We start from the raw sequence: 8,692 nt of genomic DNA on the forward strand, positions 1-8,692 counted from the left end.
ACTGACTGTCCATTTTGTGATTATTTTTGAAAGAACTTGGTGCTGAATACCCTGTAGTATTCTACTAATAATCCATGATCCAATAAGAATTAATATGAGTTAAAATAAACAGAAAGTATTCTGCTACATAAAACATATTGTTGCAACTTTACAGGCTTGCCATTTAGATAGGCGCCCCAGCCACTGGTGATGTAATGCCAGCTTATATTTGGGTGACGCATCACCGGCTGCTGTAACTTGTCATCGTGGTTACAATATTTTTAGATAGCTAGATAGATGGGACAATCCCCAGTTGAAACTAAACTGAACATTAGTTAATCTGCACTTTCCCTTTATAAATCCCATTCGACATGAATTTTAATCCATGTGCTCGTGCCTACAGCTCCATCCCAATTCATCCCAGAATGTTGCATATTTGAATCTGCAAATCAATATAAATACCCTGTTCCATTCAGTGTTTTGTTAAAAGACAATGGCAAAAGCACATGGAAAAAGAAGAATATGAGCGAATGAGAAGTGGAAACAAGGAAAAATATACTATTTGTTGGCTTAAGCAGTGGTATAAGCAACAAAAGGAAATTGAAGGAGTAATACAGCATTGCAGAGACATGGGAAAGTTCAACCTCAGTAAGTCACAAAGTACCAAATATAAAAAAGAAGCAGCCAGATATAAAAATCGGCTTGAAAAGGTGAGTAGCAGCCCAGCGTCTATTTATTTTGTTTCAGAATATATTACTAAAGCTGACCCTGGTGCCGAGGACGCAACTCCAGGGGTTGATGGTGCTGCTATGCCCTGCACATCTTTGGGCACTAGCTGCAAAGTTTAATTTTTATACACCTCGAAGTGAGCGTGGAAATGGGCGTATGCAACATTTTTGTGTGTATGCACCATTTATAAATGAGGCCCCATATGCTTTTTAACTGTACTTTTCAATGCCATGAACTTAAAAACAAAACCCAACAGGCATGTATTGGCTCAGCAGCTTTCAACTGAAAGCAGATTCTAATCCAAGGGATATAAAATGGCATTGATTGAAGTCCAATTGTTAGTTGTTGGCTGTGGGGAATTTGGCACTAATTGTAGTTCAAATTTCTTAAAACAAAATGTTGGAAAGAAGTATCCAAAGGTGAATTGAATTCTTAAAGTAAAATTATTAGCTACTTAAAACCATGACAGGAAGCAAGGCTGGAGCTTTGATGATAAATTAAACCATCAGAGAAATATCGAATCATTCTAAGACTGCATTAGTATAACAGAAATGCTGAGTGTATATTTGTTCACTCCATGCTTACACTACCATTTATTTGTATGCTCATACGTTCATTTCTAAATATGTAACGTTTTGCTTTTATTTTACTTTTACAGTTAATTTAACTCAAGCAGCAGCAGCAGCAGTGAGCTGGAGTGCAAATGGCTTGCATGGGTGCCTCTCCTGGCATTTCACTCACTTGTATTTTCAATCTGTTTTGCTTTCAGGAGCAGCTGTTGGACGAGTAAAAGAGGAAAATATATAAACTCCATAAGGTAAGGCGACATCTCTCAAGGGAAATTTGAGGCAGTAAACTAATCCATAATTGAAGTCACACAGAATATGTCTCAGTTTTAGAACAGAACAATTCACACATTTATCACATGTGTACAGTTGTGCTATATTTGAGTTATGTCAATGAAAATTGAACTTTCTAAGTGTGATAGCAGGCAGATGGACAGGCAGATATGGCAATCACAGTGGGAGCTTTTTTCATTATAATACAAACACACCTAAAAATCACTAAATTCTACCCATGTTCACAGTTCAGTTTGAGATCGCTGAACAACTTACTGCAAAAAGCAGTTCACTGTAGTTTTTTACCCAAAATGTTTGCAGTCACAAAATGGCACTTTGTCTCTCCAGCATACATTTTGATCCTTCTTTGTCTTTTCTGTCTCCTGGCCCTTCCAAAAATTTTCTTTGTGTCTTTTTGCTATTAGTGAAAGACAGTTACAGAGGTTGTGCTGAATCCGGGCGTACTTAATGGAAAGAGTGGACAGCGGTTGCAGATGCTGGAGTATAAAGAAAGGATGGACATTTTGACATGGGTTTCTTGGGTACGTATAAGTCCAACCTATTGGTTGATATTTTGTGCATAGGTTTGTCTATGAAGGTGGGAAAAGATAAGTTACAGAAAATTTCCTCACTGACTAGGTGAGAAAACCAGAAAGAAAGCGTTCCTCCTTCCATCTTCCATGAGTGGTTAGCAGGACACATTGCACTGCTTTGCCCTCAACTGAGCCTGTGGAGTGTGGATGGACTAGAGAGTAAGGTACTGCGCTGCAACAGTTGCTAACAATTTGCGGTTAATGATTAAAGGGTTACTGCTTTGATTGACTCTGGCAGCAACATTTCCATAGTCACTCTCCAATATGTTCTTCCAAAAGAATGAATTCTGGGAAAGAAATCTGCTGGTATAGAACCGCTGCTTGTACAATTACTTATGATGGGCAAACCTGTACAAAATGATTCTCAGCCCGCTGTATCACGTAATCCTTAGTCAAGAATGGTTTGACATAAAGAGCAGAAGAGTCAGGCTGTTACCCAATGAAAACACGGGCCTAGTCCTGGATGGGAATTCCTCATCTCAGAATGCCTCCATGCCATGCCTAAAGGTCTGGTTGAAGGGCTTGGCCATGAAATGCAATGCTGATGATCTCCTGGCGACTACAACAGGCATTTCTGATGAGATGTCAGAGATAAAGGTCACATCTGTGGAGGTCACTCCAAATCCCTTAACTCAGTCACACTTTGAATTTAAGCAACTGCCTGCAGCTTTTGAAATTTGCAAGACGCACACCCACTGTATGATTCCATAAAAGTGAGGCCGTCCAGAATCCCTAAAACAGCAGATTGGCAGCCAAACAAAGCAAATATATAATGTTTAAAAATAGTAGGCAAAGCACAGGACCTTAACACAACCTCAGCTAGACCATCCTTTGTGAAAGTTTAAAATAAAGAAAGAAAGCAAATGCTTGGCCAGCTCCACCTTCCCTGATCCAACTGCTTTTGCTTTTGTCGGCCACGTAAATGAGAGGCAAACCTGATGAGCTACAACTTCAATGGCAGCTTTCCGGGCTCAAACCAAGGTTTTCTGTTGCAATGAAAGCATCTCTTTTTCCCTCTGAATTGTTTAGCATCTCTTATGAGGAGCAAACTCTTTCTTTGCATGAATCAGAACAAAAAGCTCTGTCGCTGCTGAAAACAATTGCTATCACACTTAAACACCAGTGATAGCACAGAAGAAAAAAGATGAAGTCCTACGTACGATCCAATCAATGCTGACATTTTACTGTGAAGACAGCTTGTTAAAATCTTTTGTTCTAGCAGTATTTTTAGAAGGTCCATTTACTGATTCTGAGTTATTTCGCTCCAAAAGCTTTTATTGGGAGTGCGAACACACTTGTGTGCACTTTCTGCATTTATTCAGCATTTCTCTTTTGGTGAAAATTACACCAAATTACTGTGAAAACAGGCAGAAGGACTCCAAAAAAGCATCTGCTCAAGCTGCAATTATCTTTAAAGTAACCTTATTTATAGACCAAAGAGTGACCTAAAACAGGCCTGACTGGCCGGGGTGGGGGTAGAAATGAGTCCATCTGATGTTGAAAACACATTTGAACTATTTGTGCTCAACAGACGGCATGTTCATCTGCTTCTGTGTCATTTCACGCTTAATACTGCCCTGCTACGCTTGAATTAGCTTCTAGATAAGTGAGTACAAAAGTGTGCAAATAAACACTTAACACCTTGGATTGAAAAGTTCTTCATTTGTTTTTTGTTTTTTTTCTAATAGGGAAGCTGCCTTTGTTCTAGCAGCGAAATAAATCAGGTGGATAGGTGATGCCACCGTACAGAACACATCATGGTGACCTCGGAGACTGGCACTGAAGACCACTGGTCACCTGAGAGGCCACAGATCATAACAGGTTAGTTAACCAGCGAATGACACTTACAAGGAGCTGAAACAAGCAACATTAGGCACCCAACAGTCCACGGCTGTTCATTTGCTAAAGGCAGCTTGACTGTTCAAAGCTAATGATTAACGTCTAGAGACGGCCTCTTAAATGAAGCCTTTTGTGTATCAGCTGTCACAGGCCTTTGTGTGTCAAATTCTCTAAAGCCTCTCATCACTCCAACATGACCACTCTCCTGCCACTTTTAATTGCACACAGCTACCATTCATTAACTCAACAAGTGCTTCTCATAATGTCATGTGTGACCTGGACGACACGGCACAGTAGGGAAGGCAAAATCTGCTAACAGTACAGTGCCATAATTCCTAGTGCCAGTGTCCAGAGGGGCTCTACATGGTGTCAGGGGTACAACAGGCATGTGTAAAATCGTGGACAAAATGGTTTGCAGTAGCCTGACATTTGACAACCCTGTACACATATCAGAGGACCACTCCGGGTACCCAGCCACTGGAGTTATGAGGAGTGTGATGGATGGCCGGCTTCATATTCCGGCCCTCACCCCCAGGCCGCCAGGAAGAGCTCTCCCGACAGCATGGATGGGCCCTGAATTCCAGCAGAGCCTCATGGACTATGTAGTTTTTATGCACAGCCCTGCTGGATACCTTGGGGACCACTGGGAGTCACTATATGCCCTATAACCCGGAAGTGCGTCATAATCCTGTGACAGGAAGAAATGACGTGCTTCCGGGGTAAAGATAAGGACTTGTGGACTGTTGGGCAGGAACACCTCCGGGTCAGGGAGTATAAAGGACTGTGGGAGCTCCCAGACGGTGAGCTGAGTTGGGAGGCAGGGTGGCTAAGCGTCTGGGAGTGGAGGATTGGTTATTATTGTGATTATTGTTATTTATGAGTAGTGTGGAGTGGAGGGTGCTTGGTGCACGTAATTATTATAATAAAAAGAATAATTGTAGCACTTTTACCTGGTGTTGGGGTGGTACCTGAGGGTACAAGGGAGCGATAGTGCCCCCTACTGTCACAGGAGAGATTGATGGAGCGAAACCTTCTCAGTTTAAGCAAAGAGAGATCAAAGGCTGAAGTGTTTCAAATATGTACAGAGGACCTCTGCTGCTGTAACTTTAAAATACATTTTTCATCAATGTTATTTTAAGATGACTTCGTCAACAAGAGCACGGGGACACTGGTGGAAACTTATCTATGAGTTAATTCTGCACAATTGTTACAAAGTTTCTCTTAACACAAAGAACTATAGAGTAAATAACCAAGTTGTGTAGTCGGGAGCAGGTCTTTAAGGACCTTCAAATCTCAACTTGGTGTCATTTTAGAGAATCTTGGCGAGCACGCTTGTTGGGCTGAATGGCTTGTTCTTGCCAAAATTGTTTTAATGGGGCTCAGTGAAAAGTCAAGCAAAATGACCCCTTTTATTGGCTAACAAAAAAGATTACAATATGCAAGCTTTTGAGGCAACTCAGGCCCCTTCTTCAGCCAGATGTAATACAGAAACTGGAGTTCCCTGTGTTTATATACACACTAGGACAAGACACAACATTGGTAAACCATCTTAAACGCTAAAAATTAATGGACCTCTTCAGGCTGAGATTCATTTAGCAACACAGGAGAACAATGTATAGTCAAGATCGTTGGATAAGGTGACTGTCCAATAAAGTCTTTTGAAGTTTCTGATGAATACAATTTGAGTCTGTAGACAGGTTGTGTAATGTGACAAATAAATTAAAGTGGGGCGAGGTGCTGCTGTAAACCTGAGCCCATTTTCTTTAATATTCTCCTTCCTTGCCCTCATGCCTGTTATTATTATTTATTATTATTTTAGGTGAGCTCGCAATAAGGCACCAGTGGAACAAACTTGTTGAGATGTGGCACACTTACTCTTTTTAAAACAATTTGTTGATTCAGTTCAGTTATCATTAAGATATTTCAGATAGATCAAGAGTACAAATTTTTTAAATTTCAAAATTTTAGATCGAAAAGTGTCAGCAAATTTACGAACTTGTCAATTCTAAACATGGAGAAATGTTCTGTGCAACTTCAATAGGAATTAGTTTACTGTTTCAATTTTACCTTGAGAGTGGTTGATTGAATTTCTGTATATGTTTTTTTTTTTTATTTAAATGAAATCAAGTTCTTTGAGCAGTTGGCTGGCTTTGAAATTTGGAGGTCAGTAAAGACAGAGAGGTAAGGCAGTTATAATGAAGAATGGATATGAGTCAAAGGCCAGGCTGTCTTAAAGATTCTGAAACTTTAAATCATTTGGCCACCAGGGGTCGCACCAGCTCCCCAAAACTGACACACACAGACAGCAGACACAAGTCTCTGCTACACATTTTTTTTTATTGCAGTGGAAAACTCTTTCCCTTTCCCTTTCGTTTCTCACCTGCTTAGTTCAGTTCCGAGCACACTCAACAGCACACAGCAATACCTTTTCTTCTTCTTCCTTTCTCTCTCTTTTACTCTATCTTTCCATCTCCACTCCTCCTGGCAAGCTTCATCCCTCTTCCTCCCAATGCAGGCTCCCCAAATGAAGGCAGGTGGCTATTTCTGCACCTTGGGTGGATTATTGGCGAGGTCTGGACACACTCCCAGGTGCGGTGAAAACCCAACAAAGTAGAGCTCTGCAGTTCCCTCTGGTGGACCCCTTGGAACCCAACAGGGCTGTACCAGTCTCCAACTCCCATGGAGCCCTGTGGTAATCTGAGGCATGGCTGCAACCCAGGGGAGTTGCCATCTTCTAACGCTCCAGGGCAGGCAGTGCCCTGTACATATCTGCTCCCCCAGTCCTTCCTTTAAGAAGGTGTCCCAGGACAAGTAAGGGCCTTGGCCGTCCATCACAATGAATAATGCAATTATTAAAAGTGATCTATGATGATGTAACATTACAGGCTGCCGTGCTGTAATAGAATCCAAAGTAAGAAGCAATGTGCCCAGTATGGTGTGTTTTGTCCTTTGTGACTCAGTGGCTTAAGGCAGGCTGGCAGAGACATAAAACTTAAAAGAAGAGTTAAATTGAAGAAGCTCATTGAAGTGTCACTCGAGGAGCTGTGTTGTATTTATAAGCTCAGCTCTTTGTCACTTTGTCCTCTCAGCTCTGCTGATTTACAGAAACGTTTTTCTCAGGACGAGGACCGTTGCAGTGCTGCTTCTCCACCAGCTACAGGCAATGACGGCAAAGTCATAGTCTCCACATTACACTGGGCTCCCTGACCATATCTGATTATTAAAGAGTATTTTCTAATGGTTTATTCACATACTGTATATGTCCTTTGAAGATGTGGTTCCTGTGAAAAGCATTATATTACTGTATGGCAAGAAACAGTCCCAGAAGCTAGATAGACGGGACAGACCACGTCCCCAGTTGTTCCCCGATATGCACAGGGGATCCTAAGGGAAGTGATAGGCACTATCCATCCAACATCTGAGCCGCCGTCCATTTCTCGGCAGGCCATATTTCAGTAAAGATTCTGGGAAGGACCTCAGAGCTATTGGCTCATGCATTGTGGCTCTTATGCTCCAAACATTTAGTTTAGTTAGGAATGGAGTTTGACCTTCCTTAGACCCTGTAGGCTTTGAGAGTGTGTTAGATGCAGCCCCCATACCTCTAAGCTCTACGTTTTTCCCCTTTTGGCTCTGCTTAGTCTTAGCTTCTAGTGTCTGTAAGGACGCTGTGAGTTTTGGGCAGGCCATATCTTCCTCACAGTTGCTGGCAGATGTAGTTCTCACACTCCAGATTCCCTTTTGTCCTTGTGGGTTCGAGATTGTACTGAGCTATAAAAATAGAGTTTGATGAGCCTCATATTCCAAGGCTTCCCTTAGGCCCCTTAGACTTTGAGATTGGGTTAGATCATAGAGATGCAGTCCCCTTGCTTCTTAGCTCTCAGTTTCTCCCTTGGCCTTTTCAGTGTTTACATCTAGTAAAATAAATTTTGGTACCCAGTATCTGACCCACACCACAAGGAGATAGATGATTTAGTGGTTAGATGACACGGAAGAAGTAGTTCTGAAATGAGAAGCAGGGAGCACTTTATAGGGTTTGTAGAGTTGCGGTTCAGAACTGACCTACACTAAGGGGGCATTGACACGGGCTAAAACGCCTATAGCTAGCGAGGTGCTGAACCATGAGGTAATATAAGTGCCATATGGTGACATGTGGTATCTCCATCTACTTCTGCTCTACCAGGAAGGCAATTTCTTTGAGGAAGGTGTGAAGAAGGTCTCATTTAATATCCCAGAACGACAACACACGCATCTATATTAGCTAGTGGGAGATGTCAGCCGTTTGTAGTCAGACACTGTTTGGATAGAAAATGGCACCAGGAAGGCCGACCACAAAAGACTGTTTGATGATAGTGTCCCAAATCTTCAAACCCAATGTTCTATTATGGTGCCATTTCATAACACCGGGGCACAATGTGCTGTGCACAAAAGAGAGCAAACAACATGGCAACTAACAATCCTGAAAAATAAACATAACTGTATATGGGATTTTTCAGAATGAATACTGTAACCAGACACTCCACGTTTCCAGAGCTGAAGCTCAGCTGGTGAAGCTGCTTGCTTCTGTAACATGTTGAGTCCATGGGTTGTGGCGATTTGGCTTTAAGGAGAGGATCACAAATGAGGTCAGAAGGTTTTATTTATTCAAAATCTTCAAACAGATGGCTGTAGCTTACAAGAAGAATTCAGGAGAACGCAGACTGCAATCGAAATCCT

The sequence above is a fragment of the Polypterus senegalus genome, chromosome 3, assembly GCF_016835505.1.
Source record: "Polypterus senegalus isolate Bchr_013 chromosome 3, ASM1683550v1, whole genome shotgun sequence".
NCBI lineage: Eukaryota > Metazoa > Chordata > Cladistia > Polypteriformes > Polypteridae > Polypterus > Polypterus senegalus.